General features: G+C 43.9%; 1 long non-coding RNA gene across 1 annotated transcript; it reads right to left on the bottom strand.

Moving 5' to 3' along the window:
• Positions 1-4,393: 4,393 nt before the first annotated feature.
• LOC145414950 (uncharacterized) lies at positions 4,394-7,561 on the bottom strand. Its single transcript, XR_013899984.1, has 2 exons — positions 7,484-7,561; positions 4,394-4,951 (listed from the first exon to the last, which is right to left on the bottom strand). It is a non-coding gene; the product is annotated as an uncharacterized LOC145414950 (long non-coding RNA).
• Positions 7,562-24,303: the final 16,742 nt, after the last annotated feature.

Here is a 24,303-nt window from a genome sequence, read left to right as displayed (position 1 = left end):
GTAATGCCACTCAGGGATGAGTGAGGCTGGTCACTCTAATCTTAAATGCCAGGACCAACTTTCCTAGCCCCGGTCTCCTACGCTTCTCGTGGGGCAACGTAGGATTGGATGATGGATAGATGGATGGATTTACTGCAATGATTCCTTTCTCCTACCAACGAATACTTTTATGGTCTAACATAATCAATTAATTCAGTGGTATTAGTCAGCCCTGTTAAACAGTTATAGAAAGGGAATACCTCCATCAACTCCAATAAGAATTACGAATTCTTATATCCCGACCTGGTTCCACCTTAAACTCTAATCAACTCCTCCATGAGCAACTGCCCACCTATCTTCCAAGTTTAATTGAAATCCGGGAACAAATTTTTGAGATCTTGTACGCAGACACTGACACGGGTGAATAAATAACCAACTCAGCTTCGTTGGCGGAGGTAGTGAACAAGTGGAGGTCTCATGGTAAGGGCCTAATCCTCAGTCTTCATGGTACCGGACTCTGACTCTCTGAGAGGAGGTACACCACCATCCTATTGAAGGGATTAACTGCATGAGACCGTTTCGAGCCCCTTTACAATATAATGAGGACTGAATAAAATCATGTGCTGATGGCAGGAATTGATATAAACAAGTCACCATCGCGTTGAAAGGGGTTGATACTTACAAACTTCATGGCGTTGGACTTGGAGAGAGTGAGAGAAGGTTCAGGTTCAACTCTTGCAAGCGGGCTCTTCTCTCAGCAGCGTCTGTTGTCGTCTTCTTGTCCCAGTGATGTTATATACCCGCGCCAGGAGCCCACCGGCACTGAGGCAACCGTGACAAAAAGTGGGGAAAATTAAAGAAATAACGAAAATAAAATAATCAAGGTTCAGTAGAATTTATGAAATTATTAGGTTTATTTTGGTCGGCGGTTGTCAGGTGCTCGTAAATAATATGAAAAAAATAGAGAGAGAGAGAGAGAGAGAGAGAGAGAGAGAGAGAGAGAGAGAGAGAGAGAGAGAGAGAGAAAATTAGGTCCAGTAGACGAACGTTATTGCTTATACCATATGATGGAAGTGAGCTTTTACGCAGTGCGGTAATGGTTAAATGGGAGAATAATTGATCCTCTCGCCTAAATAACCTGATTGGACTGAAAGCCTAATCTCGGGCCCGTACGCTCATGATGAGGTAACAGAGGATTAAATGCTGGATGGTTGAATGACTGCTCTATTTTCCTCAGTAACACTGTAAAAAAATCCTCCTCCTCCTCCTCCTCCTCATCATCATCATCACATTCATAATCATCATTATCCAAAACTCCTTTCCCACCTTGGATGGGGTAAGGTAGGGTCAAGACAACCATAAAAAAGGGATCTTGATCGAAGAAAAAACGAACCAAAGTTGCCAAGCTGAATGGGCCACACTTCCATTCACTCACCATTCTAGTCCCCGGAATCCTGACTCCATCTAACAGGCCTAAGCATGAGGCACCGTAATTGATTGCGTGGACGCCAATTCTTTCATTCCTATGATATGTTCTTCCCTTATATGATTTTACGATTTCTCTTCAGTTTTGTAAAGGCTATATTAATCCTGTCCAGTCTTGAGAGGTCTGCCCTCAGCTAAGTGGCAGAATTAGGTAGAATTACAGTTCACCATCTTTTCTATAGCGCTTCTTCATTCCTAGACCCATATTCTACATATTCTGGTGTTAATTTCATGTACTGTAAACATGGGCGTGTGTGTGTGTGTGTGTGTGTGTGTGTGTGTGTGTGTGTGTGTGTGTGTGTGTGTGTGTGTGTAGCCAACATTGAAAATGGATCGTGCTGAAATTTGAAACGATGGTTGGAACCGTTTCCCAGATGGTCCAATTTCACTCATGTCGATTGATATTTCCGAACGGTGTTTTGGAGCCTAATAATTCTTCCCATTGGTGTTTCAATACGCGCACGTGGATGAGGCGGAGAACATGTCCGTGAAATTTCATGCATATTCGAAGAGAGAGAGAGAGAGAGAGAGAGAGAGAGAGAGAGAGAGAGAGAGAGAGAGAGAGAGAGAGAGAGAGAGTTGTACATCAGTAGTCCAATATCTGTTTCTTTATTGATGCTACGAACAGACAACTTTATTAAGCAGAAACTGGTGGCAGCTATGATGATGATGGTGGTGGTGTTGGTCGCTGTGGTTGTGGTGGTGGTATCTGTGATGGTGGTCGAGGTGGTGGTTGTGATCATGATGGTGGTGGTAGCTATGATGTTGATGGTGATGGTAGTGGTCGTAGCTGCGGTGGTGGTGGTGATGGTGGTGGTGGTAGCTGTGGTAGTGGTGGTGGTAGCTGTGATGATGATGGTCGTGGTGGTACCGATAGCTGTGGTGGTGGTAGTTGTGATGGTGATAGTGGTGGTGACTGTGGTGATGGTAGTTTTGATGGTGGTGATATCTATGGTAGTGGTGGTGGTAGCTGTACAGAAACGGCTCTCATTCGGGCAAGTGTTTTACGGCCTGATAGTTCAACAAAGCATTTGCACCAAGGAGAGGCATGGTACAGGGGCAACTCTAATTTGAACAAGTGATGAGCGACCGGATAGTGCTGCGAGGCCTTTGTATTTTGCTAAAGGCCGATGTTGGAGATGGAGAATATAAAGTAGAATATGTAATTTTTAAATATGGATATAAATCTTGTTTGATAATTCCTTCCGTAACAGAGGATCCTTTTCCTTTTATTTGGGATAACGTCAAACGGTTTTATTTAATTTAAGTGAAAAATGAAAACGGTGAGTGTAATGGCCATAACAGATGTGCCTCACAAATGATACAAGATCAAATATGGATGCGTTAATTGCTGGTTGGAGATAATAAGTTGAAAATCTTGAACTGGACATATGGTGCCTCTTATCAGGAACTCTGTGGACGGATTTTCTACTTATTTATTTTCATTTTTCTTGTTTCTAAATCCTACCAACTTCAATGCCATATGGAAATGTGGATAATTTGGTGATGTGTGTAAATATCCATGTTGTTTATATGTAATTAATTTGTTATCATATGGTAACGGTTTTTTTAATATGACAGTGTGGAATGAGTGAGTTATGACTGTGTGGAGAACCTAATTAGGGATCATTATATAGCTACCCGGTACAATAAAATGTGGAGATCTTAATTAGGGATCAGTATAGCCTATACAGTAAAATATGGAGATCTTAATTAGGGTCATAGTATATCACGTAAACTGTGGATATCTTAATCAGAGATAATTTTAAACAGTAAAATATGTTGATCTTTATTAGAATACAGTATAGACAGTAAAACAAAAGGTCATCTCCATTTATAAACACTTTGAAAATGAAAGGACATGAGACTAGACAGCCGTAGTCCAGTACACAGTATATAAGGGTAGATGGCCAGTCTTCTTCCCTTTGTGGCATTACATGATATAAAACCTCTAGTCACCTCTCAGGGGAAAAACCCATGGGCATTATACCTCCGTTACTCCGATCGGGGCATTTAAACCACTGGACTCTATCCCTTTATTCCAACTTGGTCTAAAATTCCCATCTCTTAGATCCATTCAACATACAGGTTTCTCTCTCTTCGCCATCTCTCAAACGTGAATGGTGAATTGTAACAGTAGATTAACACTAGAATATGGTGTTAGTCAAGAAGTGCAGTGAAAAAGGTATAAAGTCATACTATTGTCGTTTCCTGTCACTGGACTACGTGAAATAATCCGTAAAAGAACGAAATCTGGCCAAGTTAAGGTAAAGTGGGGGAGGCGGTGGCTGAATCGGTAGAGAGGCGGCCTGCAGTCCTAATGGACCCAAGATCGAATTTCGGCTGGGGCAGGGAACAGTTTAAGGATTTGAATTTCCTAAAAGCAGACTTTCCTGATCTACCAGGTGACCCGCCGACATGTCATAAAAATACCCCCGCTAATACCAGTACACCAGTCCTGTATGAGACAGCCCTAGCATGTATCCAATATGAACGGTGGGTGTTAGCGCCGAAGTGGTGACATGTGGAGGTGTAAGAGGACTACTGGGCCTTGAGATAGGTCACTGCCCCCAAGAAAGAGACCCTGAAGCCTTTGCCCAGAGTCGGACACTTAAAAAAAAAAAAAGTAAATTTGTAAATACTTGTAGTGCGCCTTTTCATTGGACTGACAAGTAAGAGACTGAAATTCGCCTAATATTACCCGCAACTCATATTCCAGAGTTGTCCAACATTCCTAAGATGAGAGAGGCATGATATGTTTCTCCCCGTATAGACTAGATGGTTCTCTTTGACAATGATGCGTCAAGGAGAGTGACGGACATCCTTGTCAAGTGGAAAGTAGAAGTGAAATTGTAGGCAAACTTTCTTCCATCCAGTTAAACCTCAAACTATTCTGCTAAGGAAGTAAATGACACAACTTCTTGCAAGGAATATGTGAATGTTTTATTTTTCAGAAAGCATGTGTTATGAGGGTGACATAAACGAACAGCAAAACCAATAATTAAAAAAAAAAAAACGTGAAGTTGAGTCCATTGCGGAGGAGGGATGTTGGGTCTTGACAGGCTTGGGAGTTGTATTCTCGTGGGCTTAAGAGGCTCCTTAGCACCTCTTCCTTAGCGATTTGTTATACATATGGCGCCTTGACATTCTCTTACAGTTTTGATATCGACTTTGACTCTATCAGTAACATGCAAGAGGACATTGAGGTGTATTGTACAGAATAAATTGCCAAGGAACAGGTGTTAGGAAATTCCAGAGAGATTTAGAATCCAATGCCCAGGCTCTACCCCTAGCGGCCGTAACCATAACGGCCTCGTCCGAAGCCTCCGTGACCGCGTCGTCCATGTCCAAAGCCGCCGCGGTAACGGTGTGGGTCAGGCAGGGCGGCGGGGCCAGGGAGAGGGTCAGCTGCAGGGTAGGGGTCAGGGTTGGGGTCAGCGGTCACCATAGCGGCCAAAACCGCCACCACCAGCATCACGAGGCTCAGCTGTGGGAGACACAGAGATATTTTCATCACACCACTGCTGAAACGCATTTGCTCTAGCCTGATGAAGATCCCTAACTCCTTTTCAGCCCAGTTGATGGCGGGTGTACATAGATTGCAGGGTTGATTTGACTTATTCCTAGCCCATAAAGAGGGAGGAGGAGGAGGAGGAGGAGGAGATGAAGAAGAAGAAGAGGAAGAGGAAGAAAGAGAAGAAGATGAAAATATGAAGAAGAATAAAGTGGAGGAGGTGATGGTGATGATGATGATGGTGAAGAAGAAGAAGAACGAAGAAGATGACATTTATCTATATTTTTCTTTAACAGTCAATAGTCTACAGTTCTTCTTAATCAAACTTTTCTAACGGGAAGGGCGATATATAACTTTCACTGACTCCCTGCATAGTAAAAGGTCCTTCGGAGGATAAAATCGTCTCGAAGTAGCAAGAAGAAACTAAACAGGCGCAAACGTCCTTGATGGGGAAGGTTCAGGCGTATTGGATTAATGTCTTGGGTGTGGTGTGGTGTGGGGGGAGTTCATTAGTATGAGTTTGTGTGTGAGTGTGGTATGGTGTGTTGTGTAGTGTGCAGTGAGAGTGTAGTATGGTGTGGTGTAAGTGTGGTACGGTGTGTGGTGTGGTGTTGGAGGGTTAACCTTTATGATGTGGTGAAAATGTGGTATGGTGTGGTGTGAGAGGGTAAATTTGTTTGGTGTGGTGTAAGAGTGTGGTACCGTGTGTGGTGTGGTGTGGTGTGGGAGGGTAAACTTGAATGTTGTGGTGTGAGAGTGTGGTATGGTGTGGTGTGGGAAGGTAAATTTGTATGGCATGGTGTGAGAGTGTGGTATGATGTGTGGTACCGGTATGGTGTATGGTGTGGTATGGTGTCTACTGGAATGAATAACCTCGTGTCCCAAAGTCGTTAATGGGGGACAGACGGACAGAGCCGCCGCCAGACGTTCCCACATCTAAAAATACATCATCGTGAAGGGTTTTAAATATTTCCAGCTACCCTTTGTATCTATATCATTTACCATGAAGACTCTGTCAGACCGTCAGACGCCTTCTCCATTTTCTTAAAGCGCACACACACACACACACACACACACACACACACACACACACACACACACACACACACACACACACACACACACACACACACACACACACACACACACACTTAAAGCCTTCTTATTTTCCCTTAATGCAGTATTGCTAGTTTTTATCTCCCGTGACATTCAGTTTCCACACTATTATTAATTCACAGACAAAAAATTTAATTCAGGAATGACGTAGAGCATACAATCAGACAACTCATTAATCCCATCAACCCAAGGACGCCACTTATTTTTACTTTATCAGCCAGGCTACTAGACGGTTTTATTCAGCTTGTGGGAGCACCCTAACAATGAAGGAGTCAGTGAAGGCTGTGTCTAACACCTCCAGTTAGAAAAATCTCTCCTGAGCTAAATAAAATCGTCTGGTGATAGGGAAAAAACGCATTATAAAAGACGTCCTCGTGGTGAAGAGCTGTCACATAATTGTTGGCACGGATGAATTCTTAGGTCCTGCTTCTTAGCGAGATATTCTGCATTATTGTACTGTACCTCATTACTCACTTGTGTGATATTTCTGTCTATTTGATGTGGTAGGATGGCAGGTGAGGGTCACAGTATCTCTCCCGTCACAGTATCTCTCCCTCTCGGGCCTTACACTCATAGTGGTCACCTGCCACCATGACCCTTGTGAGGTTGATAGGCATACATCCTCTTCATCTGCCTAGGATATAGGGATGGACTGCATAAATAACCCACCAGAAATCATTAACGTACAATACGCAGAAATATATCGGTAGAGGAGAGGCGATAGGAAACCTCCAAACTTCAAGAGAAAAGACTTTTCTCTCCAAATTTCTCCATTATTAAAGAGAGGATAATGGAAAAAATTTCTTCACCACGAGGAATATGATTATCTAGGGCTATTGTATGACAATATTAAGAATAAGAAAAATAGCCAGAAAGCATCAGAGAGCTCATACCCCCAGGAACGCCAATAAAATTCATGATTTACTGCCGCGATTCCTGTTTCCTGCCAAACGAATACTTTTATGGTCTCACATAATAAGTTAGTTCTGTGGTATTTGTCGGCCGTGTTACACAGGGTCAGAAAACGCATATCTCCACCAACTCCAATAAAAGCCTTGAATTCCTACATACAGATTCGGATCCACCTCAAAATCTATTTTGCTCTTCCTAAATGCATTGCCCAACTATCCACTAGATTTAATTGAGATGGGATAACAACTGTTTGTGATATCTTGTAATGAATAAGTCGAGTTTCATGTGTAAAGGTCTGATGCTCACAGTTTTCATGGTACCGGACTCGGAGAGACTAGGCGGACATCCTACTGGAAGGATTAACTGAGACTGTTTTTAACCCCTTCATATTGAGGGTTGAATAAAGTCATGTGGTAATGACAGGAAATGATATAAACAATTCAGCGTCTCGCTGAAAGGGTCTGATAGCCTACTTACAAACTTCATGGTGTCGGAGTTGTGGCGAGCGAGAGGAGGTTCGGATTAGATTCTGGCAAGCAGGTTCTTCTCTCAGCAGCGTCTGTTGTCCCCCTCGTATCCCAGCGATGTTATATACCCTCTCCAGGACCCCGCCGGCGCTGAGGCTGCTGCTATGACAAAAAGTGGGGAAAAAAAAAAAGTAACAAAAATGCTGTGATCTGGTTCAGTGGATAATATTAGGCTTACTTTGGCGGGCGACTGTCTGGTGCTTGTAAGTAAAATGAAAAAAAGAAATAAATGAGTACCTAGTAAGAGAGAGAGAGAGAGAGAGAGAGAGAGAGAGAGAGAGAGAGAGAGAGAGAGAGAGAGAGAGAGAGAGAGAGAGAAATTCGGTTTAGTAGGCATTTTGTTCATACTAAATAAAAGAACTGAACATTCATCTGTGCTGTTTAAATTGGAAAATGGTTAATCCTCCCACCTAAATCACCTAAATGGACTGAATAGCCTAGCCCCGGGCCCCTAAGCTGATGATGAAATAACAGAGGATTAGATGCCTGTGGATGAAGGGATGCTCTAGTTTCCTTGGTGACACCCCCCAAAAAAATCAATATTATTATTATTATTATTATTATTGTTATTATTATTATTATTATTATTATTATTATTATTATTATTATTATTCTGTGGTAGGTGGGCGCCCACCATCCACTCACTCGATGTAATGCTGCTCTTGAGTGCCTGGCCTTTTCTCTCTTTCTTTTTTCCTTTCTTCCTCCCTCCTCTGTTTTTCTTTCCTTCATTCTTTCCTCTTCTTCTGCCTGTGGGTGATTCTACATTGCGTGGCAAGCCAAATGGTTTCCTGTACATTGGGAAACCATTTACTATGCTGGGTGGTAACCATATAACGAAATTATAGCGCCTGGTGGTTTAGTGGGCAATTAAGGCGTTGCAATCGGATTGAGCGTGGGCAGGTTTCTATCCAAGGGGAGGTTGGGGTTTATTGCTTACGTAATGCCAGTCAGGGATGAGTGAGGCTGGTCACTCTCATCTTAAATGTCAGGACCAACTTGCTAGCCCCGGGCTCCTATGCTTCTCATGGGTCAACACTGTATTAGGTAGATAATGAATAAATGAATGAATTATTATTATTATTATTATTAGTATATAATAATAATAATAATAATAATAATAATAATAATAATAATCTATCTATCTATATACCTAGGCTGCTTCCCCTAAGGAAGCATTATTATCCAGAACTCCTTTCCCACAGTTCAGTGAAGTGAGGTAGGGTCAAGAGCACCATTGGAAAAAGGTGATCACGATAGGAGAAACTTAACAAAGTCTGCCTGGTTGAATGGGCCACACTCCCATTCCATCACCGTTCAGTCCCCTGGAATCTTGACTCCATCTCACTGAGATAAACAATAGGTCTGTGAAAGCTACATAACCCCCCCCTCAGGTTGAGAAGTTTATTCTCAGCTGAATAAAATGGTCTGGTAAAAGCAAGAATAGAATTGTTACGGTCGTTTACCTGGTGCAACCTTGTATTTGATCCATCTCAACAAGGTGGAAATTTTTGTCCTTCTGTAGCTTATTTCCCATAGCTCAGTGACAAAATATTTTGTATTACGGTTCACCATCCTTTCCACAGCACTTCTCCATTCCTAACTCCGTGTTCTTCACACCAGTATTTTAGAGTTGATCTAATATACTGTAATCCTGGAAATTTGTGTGTGTGTGTGTGTGTGTGTGTGTGTGTGTGTGTGTGTGTGTGTGTCCCCACGGGAACCACTTTGTCGCTGTGGGGGGCTTTTATATCCTGTAAATTTGGTGGACAGTACCAGGGGAAGAAAATCTCCCTAGCCTCAGCAGGAGGATAGATTTTCCCATGCTGAAGGGGCCGTCAGTGATGGGTCGGACTAAGTGTTCCCAGTTCCACCGTCTTGTGGATCACCCTTGGATGGTTTAAAGCTGCGGTAGTAAACCCTGAATGCAAAATGTCGGAGTGGAGTCCCACAGAATGTGGTGTTCGATGGACAGAGCTCCCGGCAAACTCCTGCAACCCAAATCAGTCCATGGTCATTGTGAATCTTCATGCCACCATCACAGGCTGAGAAGGGCCATGTCGTGTGGTGGTAAGGACTGTGCACCCTCACCATCGCAGCATATCCAGTCAGTGCACAAGGCCACTGCTTTATTCATCTCCCATTTCATCCTTTCACCAAAATAAAAGAAACCTGTGGAGACCGGATAGGGTGACAGTGGCAGGTCACGGATGTGGCTGGAAGTCATTAACTTGAGTCCGGCACGTAGGCGGCAGTGGACCAGTGGTCGCTGGCGTGATGGCATAGGAGCAAGTCATACCTTTGGCATGATCCAATGCGACTAAGCAGCCATAAACAGATGCCCAACTGCATACTCGTACCCCAGATGGGGAGGGGATTGGTCTGCAAAGCCACAGACATTGGCACCAAAGACAATAACAAACACACCAACCTTGTGGATATAGTAGGTGTCTTCTTCTGTAACAAAAAGACAGCCTTAAGCATGTGCGTCTATGTGTGTGTGTGTGTGTGTGTGTGTGTGTGTGTGTGTGTGTGTGTGTGTGTGTGTGTGTGTGTGTGTGTGTGTGTGTGTCTGTGTAGTGCAGCCAAAACAAGAAGAAGGATTTTGATGAAACTTGGCAGGATAGTTGGAAGTGGGTCCCAGACGGACCGGTCTCAGTTTCATGTCAATTGATATTTTCCGAAGCCGTGTTTTGGACCCTAATAATTGTCCCCCGTTGGTGTATCAATACGCACATGTGGAAGAGGCGGCGGGGCATTTTCGTGGAGTTTCATGCATTTTTATAGAGAGAGAGAGAGAGAGAGAGAGAGAGAGAGAGAGAGAGAGAGTTGTACATATGAAGTGGTGCTGGTGGTTGTGGTGGCTGTAATGATGTTGGTGGTGGAGGAAGCTGTGATGGTGATGATGGAGCTTGTGTTGGTGGTGATGGTGGTGTTAGCTGTGATGATGACGATAGCAGTGATGGTAGGTGTGATGGTAGTGGTAGCTGTGATGATGATGGTGGTAGTTGTAGGTGTGATGATGATGATAGTGGTGTTGGTTGTAGGTGTGATGATGATGATGGTGGTGGTAGCTGTGATGATGATGGTGGTGGTTGTAGTTGTGATGATGATGATGGTGGTGGTAGCTGTGATGATGATGGAGTGGTGGTAGCTGTGATGATGAGAATGAATGGTAATGGTAGCTGTGATGATGATGGTGGTGGTTGCTGTGGTGGTGGTGGTGGTAGTTGTGATGATGGTGGTGGTGGTTGCTGTGGTGGTGGTGGTAGCTGTGATGATGATGGTGGCGGCGGTAGCTGTGGTGGTAGTTTAGCTGATGATTGTGGTGGTGGTGGTGTTAGCTCGGGTGGTAGCTGTGGTGGTGGTGGTGGTGGTAGCTGTTCAGAAACTGTTGTCGTTTGGGCAGTTGCTTTGTGGCCTGGTAGGTCCATAAAACACTTGGTCCAAAGCAAAGCGTGGTCCAGAGATGCCTTTAACGTGAACAAGTGCTGAGCAGCCCGACAGTGCTGCAAGGCTCTTGTATCTATATTATAATGATCCAAGTTATGTATATTTGTTTGTTTGTTTGTTACCTTAACTCAGCAAAAACGGCGCAATGTAGCACAGTTTTTATTAGAGCAAGGTTCCAGTAAAATGCTCTAACTCTAAGAATAAAACAATTTCCAATCCGATCGTACCACCGGTTCCCGAGTTATGACTCATTTCTGGCTTTTTGACATCGAGCGGTGGCCGCCAAAGGCGGCCTTTAAGCGAGTCTTGCAAAAGCTCAATGTTCGAGATTGAGAGATGGCAGTTTTACTCCTAGTTAAAATCAGTAATAGTTTCTTCGGTGACGATCAGTATACAGTAGATGTCTTGAGTCTTTCCCCTCCTGGAAGACACAATGTTTCCCAGTAATGAGCGATGCTTTTGAACTTGCTGTGTGTGTGTGTGTGTGTGTGTGTACCCAAGTTGGGAACAGACATGGGGTAATAGTAATATGTAATAGTAATAGGAATAGACTATTACAGGGTTTTCAAAGTAATAGTAATAGTAATAGTAACAGATCACAAGTTCCTGGCTGTAGTAGTAATTGTAATAGTAACAGAAGGCAAAGTAATAGATAATTGTTTACTACTTCCCATTACAGACACTTCTTTAATACCGTTTACCATAATCAATAAAAACAGGCTTCTCACCTTGGTTACCTGTTGACTGCTCTCCAAGCTGCAGGTACACCACAGGAGACCATGCAGAATGGAGAGTGGTCAACAGGCCATCAGATAATCTAGATATACTTGTGCATTCCCTGGAACAGCCTCCCAACGATAATGAAAATAAAAACCATTTTCAATTTAATACCGTTATCGTAAATAATATATTAATAGTAATACAAATAGATGATCAAGTAATAGTAATAGTAATAGTAGATGACCACCGAAGTAATTATAATAGTAATATAATAGCGAGCAACTGAAATTGATAGTAATAGTAATAGAAACCCAGTAACAGACCCCACGTCTGGTTGGGGAGAGTAAAAGCATTCCTCTGCTTTGTCTTTAGGGTGTTCCTAGAAGCCAGGGAGGGGAGGGTGTGAGGAGGGATGGAGGAAGCAGGGGGGGGGGAAGAGGGAGTAGATGGGGATGGGAGGGAAGGGGAGGGTGTAGGGAGGTTTGGGGGAAGCAGGGGGGAGGGTAAGAGGGCGTAGGATTGCTGGAGAGGGACAATGATGGAGGAGAGGGAAGGGGGGGGGGGTGTGAAGCCGGGTTGTGGGCGTAGGGAGAGATGGCCTAAGGGAGAGAGGTGGTGGGAGTCAGGAAAGGGAGGGGTAGTGTGGAGAGAGGTAGGTGGAGGGAGGGAATGGGCGTAGGGAGGGAGAGTGCCTTAGGAGAGGGTGGATGAAGAGAGAAGAAGAGGGAACAGGAAAAGTAAAAGAAATGAGGGAGAGAGGGAAGGGAGGAGAAGAGGGATTGGGAAAGAGGAAACTAAAAGGAAGTGTAGAGGGAAGGAAGGGAGAGGGCCTGATTACAGAATGATTGAAGGGAGGGAAAGAGGGAAAGGAAGGGATTAAACGAAGGGAGAAAAGGGAAAGAGAGTGGGTAGAGAGGAGGTGGGTATAGGGAGGCAAATAATGTATGGGAGGGATGAAGCGGGAGGTAGCGAGGGAGGGAGGAAGCGGGTCTACGGAGGGAGAAAGCGTACGGAGGAAGAGTGTGAAGAGGGAGAGAGTGTAAGAAATGGGGGCGGGGAGGTAGCGAGGGAGGGGGAATTTTGATGGCGTAAAGAGGGTGTGGCGGAAGATTAAGGGAGACTTTTTTTTTGGGGGGGGGCATAAAAAAAGAGCGAACGTGGAGCACAGCGCAGTGGGAAAATATCAGATATAACTGGTTTAAACCTGAGCCTCGGCGGGCTTCCCAGTGGTGAGAAATATTGTATGTCGTTAGAGTAAAATTAGGTGAGTAGTTCCCAGAGATTTAAGTGCTGACTCGAGATCGTTTTGAACCCTCGGACTTCCAGAGGCCAAGGTCAATCGCCTGACCCTGGCCTTCTTAAAATGCTTGAGTCTTCCCCTGTTTTTATGGATAAGCCTCTCCAGTACGACTACGCCCATTCATACTTTGTTCTTGTTACCTCCAGGCGATTTAATTCAGGTTAAGAGAGACGAACTGGACGGGTTAACATGAGAACATACAAAGAGAGGATAACTGCAGTAAACCAGTTGGCCCATGCTAGGCAGCTTCTACAAGACTGCGACTAAACTGTTAGAATAACACAAGTATAGCATATAAGAAGGCACTCCCTCGCCCACCAAACTCCAGCCGAAACCAGCAGAGAAAAGTGAGAATGAACACTTCAGTACAAAAGTACTGACATGTAAATTTTAGAGGAAAGTACCAAAAGGAGAAAAGAGACTATTGTAGATACACGTATAAAGTAAAAAGAATGAACTAATAACTAGGATATTTTTTATATCCAGCCCTTATTTGTCATATGCTTATCTAGCCTGTGCTTGAAAGTAAATCACTAGGTGGTTTATTTCATTCGTCCACTACTCTGTTGCCAAACCAATTTCTACCAGTTTTCTTACTAAAACGGAATTAATTACAGTGGTTAAGAAATCCGAGTTCTATACTGAATGCTCACATTTAGTACCTTGCTGCTATATCCCTTCATTCTTTTAAATACTTCAATTAAGTCTCCTCATACTTTACGCTTTTCTAGTGACAGCAAATTTAATCTTTTCAGTAAGTCTTCATATGAAAGATTCTGAATATCATGTATCATTTTAAACATTCTTCTTTGTACAATTTCGAATGAATTTATAGTAATTCTGTAGTCCTGACACCAAAACTAGACGGCATAATCTAAATATGGCCTAACTAATGCCAAACAAAGTTGCAGCATTACTTTAGATGTCCTGTTGCTCACGTTTAGCGAAATAAATCCTAGGATCCTATTTGCTTATGTCAGGTCAGACACTGTTCTGCTAATGGTAACATGTAGCCTAATCCAGTTCTACCTGTCTGATCATCAGTGACTAATCCAGCAACCCCAGTGAGTAGGGTGGTTAGACACCCTGCAGGACTAAAAACAATATCTGTCAAAGGGAGGATGAGCTACTTAATCCAACGGCCATTTAGCAGGGTGGGTGGAGCTCCTTAGCCTTGGATGACAGTCCACCTAGGAGAGAGAAAACTGAATCAAACCTGGATAGCCCTTGTCAGGGATCCCACACCCCTGTCCATAGGCTAGTGGTGAGCCCTCCCTGACTTGGGAGGCTTGGAGGGGGTTTGCATTCCCTCCCTGGAAAAGCCTACATCTCATGCGACTTATGAAAAGCAAGAGGAGTCAGGGTCAGTGTGGGTTGCCTGACCCTTACCCAGTTTTGCCCGCAGGGCCCCTCCTTGGTTGCCAGTCTGGTGGGGCATTTGGGGCCCTGTCTATCTGGCACCAATTATGATGATTGCTGGGTAAAGCATATGGAATCCCAGCATCTGGATGATGGGGGGGGGGTGGACTCCCTAACCCTAATTCTGTTTTTGGGTTGTGTCGTGGTGGCACAGAGGACACACGGAACTGTAGAGCCATGTGCAGGTTTGACCTTCAGAAGGCATTCTGAGTGAAGGCTTTGAACATTCTAAACCTTTTGAAGGATGCTCGACTACCTTTGTTGTCATGAGAGTTGAGGCAATTGGAGGTTGGCATAACTGCACTGTCTGAAGTGAGGTGGCCCGAGCATGGTGAGATCAGTAGCCATTGTTTACGCACTGCTGGTCTGGCTGTGATGATGTGCCCAGATTTAAGGTGATGCTATGGCAATTACTGCTCACTTTGTCTCTTGTGTCGGAAGGGTTGCTCTGGTTGATAAGTGTATAATGCTGGTGAGGCTGAAACACGCCTTCAGCTTCATTTCACTTATTGCTGCGTGTGCTCCAACTGAGATAAGTAATCTTGAAGAGAAGGAGCTGTTCTATGCTAAACTTGACTCATTTGTGGAACAGTGCCTCTCTTGGTCCTGGGTGACTTCAGTGCAGTTACTGGAACTGACAGGGAAGATTTCAAGGTATGTGTAGGTCCCCATGGCTCTGGAACCAGGAATTACAATAGTTCTCACCTTCTGGATTTCGCAAAGCCCCATAAGCTGAGAATTGCTAGATCCTGATTCCAGCAACCAGATCTTCACCACTGGACTTCGTGTTCCAGTACCTGAGGGGTTGCAAAAGAAACTGACCACATCTTTGTTAGTACTCGCTGGGAGATCCTTCAGAACTGCAAGGTTTTCAGGAGTGCAGAGTTCTTTGCTACTAATCAGCCTTTTTGTTGCCACTCTAAGGCTATGAATCAAAACTGAAAGAAGCTCAAGATACTACCAAAAACAGTTCCATCTTGAGAAATTCAGGGATATGGAATGTTCTTTTGAGTATGCGGTGGCAGTCTCAAATCAGTTTGACGTGCTTAGTACTACTGAGGACCCGGTTGGACGATGGCATACGGTACCTTTAAATGTGCTACTCTGGCAGTAAATGATGAGTGTGTTGGAGAGTGCCCAAGATCAGAGAGGGGTTTTGTCTTGCAGAGGACACTGGCCACAATTGAGGGGAATCATGCTGCTGGAGTGGATGGGGATTGGAAGCAGCACAGACTTCCTTCTCAGTGGGCACGAGTTTTGTTGAGAAAGGACAAGGAGAGGTATGTCAGGGTAATTGCTGAGAAGGTGAAAGGTTGTTTTCATGCTATTGGCCATCAACCTGCAGACCAAGCCCTGAAGAAGCTCCACTCCAGGCCTGCCTCTCAGGTTAACTCTGTCCAGGCAGCAGATGGATGGCTCGTGTCAGGGACGGGTGAGTATAGAGTTTGTTGGGCTGTGTAGTTTGATCAGCTGCACGTGGCTGAACCTCCCAGTGGAGTTTCCATTAGTTGGTGTATAGCCACTGACTACACTCTCACTAACTGATGATACTGCGCTTTTCAAGTGGAAATCAAGGCAGTGGATAGGTTGAAAAGTGGTAGAGCAGCTGGTGTTTGTGACAGTTTGGCAGAACTGATAAAAGCTGAGGATGAAGCCATGACCAGCGCATTGCATGCAGTCGTAGAAGTCATTTGGTGGATTGGTATCATTCCTCTTGATTGTACAAGGGGTTTGGTCATCTCTGTCTGGATAGGGAAGGGAGGTCAGCATGACCGCAGTAACTACTGTGGTATTTCAGTGCTCATTGTACCAGGAAAGGTTCTTGCTCACTTTCTTCTGATGCATATCCGGGGCCACTGATAAAGTCTCAGTGGCCTGAAGAATCCAGATTCACACTCAAGAAATCTACAGCTGAATGCGTCATACGTCTTTGAGTTCTCATGGAACGCCGCCTTGAATACTGACAAGGTCTGCTTGCAGTGTATGTGGATCTGAAGAAAACATTTGATTCAGTAAATCGGGAGGCGCTACGGAAACGCCTGCAACTCCGTGGGATCCTCACACGGATAATTCGACAGAATGCTGGCCTATTCAAACACTGAGAGATCAATTAAGTGTGAAGAAGGAACATCTGACTTCTTCCCAGTAAGAACTGGAGGAGGACAGGGCTGTATCCTTGCTCCCATGCTTTTCAGTACATGCATGGATCTGATACTGGGCGGGGCTGTGAGTCGAAATCAAAGTGGAGAGTCAACTGGCAATTTCAGGGTTACTTACAGGGTTATCCTAGCAGGACTGGAGATACTACCGAGTGCCCTCGAAGCATTTCGCGGGAATGTGAAGCCATTAGGATTAAAGGTCTCTTGGGCCAAGACCAAGGTCCAGGCATATCGTGGCTTGTTGGATGAAGCAGTTTAGTCTATCCAAGCATGTGGAAGTCTTGGAAAGATTCACTTATCTCGCCTGTGTGGTAAATAACAACGGTAGGCTAGACGACGAGATTTTTCGTTGCATCGAGGTGGCCTATGGGATTATGAGTTAACTTTGATATTAGTTATTGCAGTTATTTGTGTACAAGGACAAAAATTCGCATCTTCAAGGCACTGATGCTTCGTGTCTTACTCACTGGCTGTTAGACGCGGACGCTGGACATTGACTTGAAGTGGCAGATTGACTCCTTTGGTACCAAGTGCTTTGCAGGATCGTGGGAAATAACTGTTACCACCAGGTATGTAACAAGCGACTACTCTGTGAAACTAAGGGCACGTGGCCTGTTTCCTTGAAGCTGAACCTGACGACAGGGTGATATCATGGAGGAGACCAAGGGGAAGGCCACGGAACTCATGGCTGGAGCAGGTAGTCGAGAGATACTTAGAGAGGGAAGAGTCGCTGCCTGGAGGGTTGCACGAAGGCACCCTTCACGGATGGAGTCAGAGGATGAGTGAAGCAATGCACCCCACTGCGTTTGCTCCCCTCCCCCCCCCCCACCTCTGCCATATGATGCTGATGCTGATGACTGCGTTAATACACTGGTACCTTGGTTTGAAGTTTTGACTAACAGTGGCTTCTAGCTCTCTCTCGATTTTTGAAGTATTAATTTCTTCATTATTTAATTTGTATTTAACGTCCCCAGTGGCTTTGCTTACGTTAAAGACTTCTTTTTTCCACGTTAAATTTCATTTGCCAATTCATAGCCTATTTGAGCAATATATTGAGGTCCTTTTGAAGGTTAACAGTCATCTGTTTAGTTAATGATACGTCCTAGTTTTGTGTCAGGTGCAAATATATATATATGATAAATAATTATGGACCGAGTACTAATCCCTGTGATACACTGCTAGTTCCTAATCCCCAGTCTGACCGAATGCTATTTATTAAATTCTGATTTCGTCCCTTCAGCCAGGATTCTAGATATCGCCGTCAATACTGTGTGTTTGAACCTCCCTAACTAGCTTTTCGTGTTTCGAGTTGGATGCAGCCTTCATGTACCCTTTAGTACGAGGTCGTTCCTGATTATAATCGTTTAGCAGCCGCAAGAATGAAGTTATATAAAACGTTATCATACTGAAGGAGTTAAAAGGAAGACAATGTAAAGAAAGGATAGATAAGAGAGGTGGGTAGGGAGGGTGTCTGCATTTTGATATATTTGGATGAGGGAGCATCTTCAGAAGCGTCTCTGCCCAACTGTGTCTCAATGACGCTTGTTGGACACCAGGTGTTTCGCTCCCGTAGAGTTTAGTGACTTGCAGTGCAACACACCACACCACACCACATCACGCAACACCACATCACACCACACCGCAGCACAGCACAGCACAGCACAGCAACGCACACCACACCACACCACACCACACCACACCACATCACGAGGCAGTCATTACCCGAAGGACATTAACCGAAGAAGCCTGAAGTTCCGGATGTAGCACTTTTGTATCTTCCTTGTTACTGAACATTCCTGTACGAGCACATCAGATCTCACAGTAAGTAATAGTTGTTCTTGACTGGTACCTTGCCCAATGTAAATCGGTAAAAATCATACACTAAGGGCGAATTTTCACACAACACCATACTACGTTTACCTTAACTTGGCCCAGATTTTCGTCCCTTTTTAAGCTTATGTCTCGTAGCTCAGTGACAGAGATAGACTGTACTTCAGCTGTACATCCTCTCCAAAGCACTTCTTCCTGACTAGCAGCATTTTCTAGGACTAATCTATTGCTACAACTGAGCATCCTAGATGGAGAAAAGGCAAATTTTAGTCCAAGTTTGAGTAGAAAGGATGTAGCTGATTAACCCTGTGGTGGTGTGGACAACGCTAGTATTGCATTCCATAATCAGAATAAAATCGTCTGGAGATGGCAAAGACAAACGAAAAGCTACGTTGTCGGACTGAAGAGTTTAATGCAGTCTATGGCGGTACTGTAGGGAGGAGACTGTAGCACCAGTCGAACAGGGCGGTACTTCCGAGGTGGATGAAAAGCTGGTGATAGGGAGAAATGGAGCTTTCGTTTCACCAAGTGTCACGACTTAACTCCTGAACACCTTCCTTCGCTGACTATCTTCGGTGCGTCAGTAACACAGAGAGTGGTACGGCATACTTCCTCAAACATTTCCCTCTAACTACCTGCATCACACAACATTCATAATACCCGTTACACCATCTTCTCAAAAGCATAAATAAAAGTTGCAAAATATCCGTTACACCATCTTTTCAAAAGCATCAATAAAAGTGTGAGTTTAATAAATACCCAGCCTTAGGCCCCGGGGAGGGAAGGTATCATAATTAATCCCAAATGATTTGTCCTGCATCGTTGTCTGACAGTAAGTTTCTGCTTCATTCAAGGCGCTTCCTACAGTTTCCACTCGCTTGAACATCACCTCTCCAAACCTCATTTTCTTTTCCTCTCCCAAACTCTACCGACTGAGGCTACTGACAGGAGCCCCAATAATGTGTCCTCTAAATCTAAGTTCATAGTAAAGTCAAAGGTGGCTGTTGCATACGTGATCGCAACAACTTAACTGTCTCTTGTGCTCCCAGATCTTCTGAATTCCCTTCACTCTGACTGTCTCTGTCTTGTCAGTCTGGAGCATTACTGTAAATCTCTGCTGTTCTATTTATCCTAATTTATTTACTTTCCTAAGTTCTTCAGTTGTTTTACTTCCAAAGCGAAGCACAGTTTGTCCACCATTTTTTTCTCTGAAATCTCCATTTTAGGAGATTTAAGTATTCACCGCTAAATTTGACTTGTCTCTCCAGTCTCTATTCATCTGATAAATAAGCCCACATCTTTTTTTTATTCTTAAGAGCAGCTTCACAGATATTAGGTGAGCTGAGCCGACTCTATGCAATCTATAACTCCATTCAGTTACTGACTTTAAATAAGGGCCCTATTGGCCCGTGTGCGGAGTATAACTCGTATGTGTATGTGTGTGTGTGGGGGGGGGGAGGGCTTAGAACATACAGCACTTCTAAATAGGCCGGAATCAAAGGCTTTTCGTCTCATCAGTTTCCCTCCTTTCACCAACGCCTTTCAACTTCCTTCACTTTCATGTTGCATCTATGTCTCCCTCCTTCCCTTCCTAACTATCTGTCTATCTATCTGCTGTCGGTACTTTTCTGATCATTGATCTTCTAAACTCTTTGCCTCCCTCAGTATAGCGGGCAAACAGCACACGTGAACCTACACAATCTGAATCCCTTTTCCGTACAGTGGTAGCATTATTCTTTAGGAAGGATGCTCCGTAAGGCAAATCTTCCTTTTACCATTTTATTTCTGCCTTTGTCACATTGATATTATCTTTTATCGTTAATGATACTAGCTTTATCGGTAATATACAGTATATCTATCTATCTATCTATCTATCTATCTATATGTAAACTGTATACAAGAGAATAGTAAGGCGTAGTGGACAAAAATAAATAATGAAGAGGTGCAAGAATGCGGGGCTAACATTTTAAAATTTAAATTAACCTTTACTCTCAAGTTTTTCATCCCCGGAAATGCCTGCCTCAGTATGTCTTTCTCTCTGGCTCTGACCTCCAGCAAGTCGGTTTTTCCCAGAGCGGAGAGGCGTGGGCTGATGCATCTATAAAGAGTTAACCACAAACTTCCTTCACTACACTAACACTACTTCGCACATCCAAACTTTATAACATAATTCCTAACAAGCGTTTCTTTCCATTCTTTCTGCAACATTTAATCACTGAGCAACTTGGAGTAAATTAAACACAGAGTATAAGCTAGGAAATCATTTTATTATTTTGATTCAGATACGTACTGAAGACAATATGGAGAACACAAATACTAGGCAGGAAATATCAGAAAGAGAGTAACCTGGACGATATGAAGAGGGAAGAAGGTAGATCAAACCGGTCCCGATGATCTCCCGTCCTTCAGCCCATCTCTCTTCACTACAGGGGTTAAGATTTAACCTTAGGACTTGTGACATTCATGGGTAGCAATAAATCTTTCGTGGTTCGTTTGACAGTTCTAGGCAGTAGAGAGTCGTTCGTGATAGCTTGACATTCGTAGGTAGCCTTGAGTCCTTCGTAATCCGTCTCACCGGCGCGTTCGGTCCTTACCCGTAGTGTCTGCGGCCGCCAGCGACGACGAAGCCCCCAACACGGACGCCTCCATAGCCACCGCCGACGTAGCGACGTCTGTAGCCCCAGTGTGGTTCGGGATCGGGCAGGGCTTCTGGGTCAGGGTAGGGGTCGGCCAGGGGGTCGGGGTAGGCTTGAACCGCAACCACAGCGGCCAGAACCACCACCACCACCAGGAGAATGAGAGACAGCTGGGAGAGGAAGAAAGAGGAGACCAAAATTAATACCTATTGACTGCATTACAGTCACTCAGACAGACGATAAATTCCTAAACCCTAATCCTCCACAGGACATGGTTTGCAACTGTCGATGTGATATATAGGTCCCTAATTTGTATTGCAGTAGGGACTAGAAAGAAACCAACCATGCTTAACGGAACGGAAAGAGGTAGGGAGACATACCGCCATACTAATACTGGCTACGAGTTTTTGATGCTTCTTTCTCTCTCCCTCCCTCTCTCTCTCTCTCTCTCTCTCTCTCTCTCTCGCTGCCGAGGATGAGTATACTCCAGCAATAAAGGTGATCGAAGTGGGTGCATAAATTATCTTGGTGTGTGTCTGTGAGTGTTGTAGGAATGGTATATGGCAGAATAATAATAGAGAAGTTTAGGAATAAATCAAAATGTCTGGTGTGGTACCAAAAGGGTTGCTTTTGGAGTGGTAGCGATGCGTGGAACAAATATATGCAGAAAGACAGATTTTGGAGACGTGCGAGAACAGTTATCGAGTACATTATTTATAGCCTTTATGGATTTGGAAAAAGCAAAGGACAAGGTGAATACGGAAGGATTATGGAAGATTTTGCCTAAGTATGGGATGAATGGCAAGCTATTGAGTACTGTGAAGAGCTTTTGTGGTGGTAGTGATGGATGTGTAAGAGACGGTCGTTGGCCACATGAAAGGTTAAGTATCAGGGTTGGAAAGGGTGTGTAATGGTCCTGTGACTCTTCAGTAAATGTGTATTCACTGAGTTATGGGAGAAGTTAAAGCTCGAATTGTGGAAAGAGGGTTGGGGATGGTAAGTGGTGAAGGGTGGAGTACCTCAAATAATTGCAGAGGTTGCTGTCTTGCGTGCTGGTAGTGAACAGGAGTTTTGTAGACTGGAATAGAATTTTGTGCATGCCTGTGAATGCCGTGTTTTGAAAGTAAATATAGATAAGAGTGAGGTGATGGTAAGTGGAAGAGAAGGAAGCTCTCAGTATAAGGTGCTTGTGAATGGAGAGAGACTGAAACTGGTGAGAGTAAGTATGGTACTTTGGTGTCGCAGCAGAAAAGAGAGGTAAATTTTCAAAAGAAATGGAGTCATAGAGGCAGAGGGAAAGAAAATGGCTGATGCGTGCGTGTCTTGATTTTAAACAGAGGACTGAGTTGTGGAGACGGGAGATAATTGCACGAAGGTGTGTTAGTGCCCACATTAACGTATAGGTGAGGCTTTGGTATGGTATGAGAGTGAAAAGCCAAGAGTAAGAGCAGTAGAAATGTGATTACTGAGGAATGTGTGTGGAGTGCGTAAACTGGACAGGAGAAGAAATAATGTGATCCATGGAATATGTAGAGAAGGAAGCCTTGTTGATACTAGAGCAGGAAAGATAGTGCTTAGATAGTATGATCATGCGGCGAGAATAGATGTTGTTGTTGTTGCTGTTGTTCTTGTTGTTGTTGGTGAGATAGGGTTGTTTTTGTTATTGTTGTTCCTGTTGTTGCTGGTGAGATAGAGTTTTTGTTCTTGTTTTTCTTGTGGTTGCTGTTAATTAGGTAAGGTTGTTGTTGTTACTGTTGTTGTTGTTGTTGTTCAAGGTTCATTCGGACGTGAGCCCAGGGAACTGCAGAAAACCGACCACTTCAGCCGGGAGATTCCAGAGATGTTTTGCTGAGATTATGTTGAAGGACTGTCTGATGTGCAGGTGTTGTACATGAAGTGAGTATGTGTGTTGTGGTGTAGGAGGATGCATGACGGTGAGGGCAGTGAGGATTATTTGCAAGCTGTATTTTATGGCGATACTGATGCAGGGAAGAGTGAGAGAAACATTATAGTCTGATCAGCTGCAGTCGTGTGTCTCTGGGAAGGACAGTTTCTGAGGGATGAATGTCTGGTGGGGTAGTATGAAGGATGCTGTTCGGCTGGAGGTGTTGGACGGCTGTGATGGCTGCGGGTTTGTAGTTTGTGAAATGCAGTGTTGGGTGAAGGAGGAGGGATGTTGTTGAGGCATGCTGTGTAGTTTTGTGATGGTGTTCGATTTTTTTTACTCTTTGTGGTGGTTGGTCGGTCAAAATAAATTTAAAGAGATGGGAATGAATTTTGATTGTTGACTGGCGTTATTTTCATCCCTTGGTGCAAGTGATCTATATTTGTGGTCTTTGTACATCGTCTTTTGCTCTCAGTGCTGTGATATGCATTTTTTCATAATCTTTTCCATGTCGGTGGCTATTAAGGCGGGGGGCCAGCTTATGCTCGCATTAATTATTGTTATTCTGAAGAAATGTTTGTAAACAGTTTTCATTGATTCCTTATGTTATTGTTCGTGAGTGTTTTCAGGACATAGAGCTCACAAGATGCCTTTGCTTATGCTGCTTTTGTGTTGGGAAAAAGATATGTGTATCCAAAGTTGGTCCAGGAATGTATCTGAGGGGAGGAATTGGTTAGAGAAGGAGACTTGAGGGTGTGTTTGAGATGCAAGTGTGTCTGGAGTGATGAGAATTATAGTTGATTTTGTTAGGGAAGACTTAATTCTATTTTGTGTAAGCTAGGATGATGAAAAGTGTATATGTAAGTGAGTCTAAAGATTGGAAGGGGAGGAAGAGGATTGATAGACCAATAAGCAGGCAGATAAATTTGATAAATAAGTGTATCAGAATGAGAGAGAGAGAGAAAGACAGACAGATATGGAACGTGATGAGGCTAGAGGACTGGCGATATTTGCAGTCTTCATTGTATCGATAAAGGAAATACGTAACTGTGGTAAACAAGTGTGTGAGAAAGCGAGGTATAGAAGATGATGCGGCTATAGGATTGGTACATTGTGACGGGGGATTGAAATACGTAACTTTGGTAAATATATGCAAAAAGAAAGAAAGGAAAGAAAGATAATAATGAGGATCGGGAATGGACGATACTCATAGCCTTCATGGTCTCGATAGAGGGTAGTACATAAATATGGCAAATGAAAATATGCAATTGAGAAAGCGAAGTATGGAAGGTGAAGATACTAGGGAACTGCTACTCACGGTCTTCATGGTGTCGCAGAAGGAAACACTCGGATCTTCTCTTGGAGCGT

Source organism: Coenobita brevimanus, chromosome 101 (genome assembly GCF_032717465.1).
Source record: "Coenobita brevimanus isolate Jiangsu-jjx chromosome 101, ASM3271746v2, whole genome shotgun sequence".
Lineage (NCBI taxonomy): Eukaryota > Metazoa > Arthropoda > Malacostraca > Decapoda > Coenobitidae > Coenobita > Coenobita brevimanus.
Note: the sequence above shows the minus strand (reverse complement) of the source record. Positions and strands in the feature narration are given on the sequence as shown.